The 402-nt window shown below is 46.5% G+C and overlaps 1 protein-coding gene across 10 annotated transcripts in view; it reads left to right on the forward strand.

Moving 5' to 3' along the window:
* Positions 1–402, forward strand: part of LOC309518699 (ankyrin repeat and fibronectin type-III domain-containing protein 1-like) — a 373,330-nt gene that overhangs the window by 359,073 nt on the left and 13,855 nt on the right. The gene's annotated exons all lie outside the window — the stretch shown is intronic.

Consider the following 402-nt stretch of genomic DNA (forward strand, 5'->3'; position numbering starts at 1 on the left):
GCCAGTCATAGAAAACAAGGATGGAGAACCCCTAGGGGTCACCTTTCTGATCCTTGGGACTCTTCCCAGGCCATACTCAGTGGCCCTGCTTGGCTGTTTTTGCTACAAAGAATGTGTCATTGAATTCTGTTACTTGTTTGGACTGTGGCTTGTTACTTGTTTCTGTCTGTTTGGACTGTGGCTTGTTTGGATGTAAGATAGAGAGGGGTGTGTACATGTGGAGAGACTAGACTACTATATTAAGATAAAATTAACATTCATTGTTCTGGTCCTGCCCCCCCCCCCCCCGGAAGGTTGCCAGAATAGGAAGTGGACCCCAGGTTAAAAGAAGTTCCCTATCTTTGGACTAACCAGTACTGGTCTAGACAGACCAACTGTCTGGCAATACGTGGAACCTGCATT

This window comes from Podarcis vaucheri (genome assembly GCF_965113315.1).
Source record: "Podarcis vaucheri genome assembly, chromosome: 14".
Lineage (NCBI taxonomy): Eukaryota > Metazoa > Chordata > Lepidosauria > Squamata > Lacertidae > Podarcis > Podarcis vaucheri.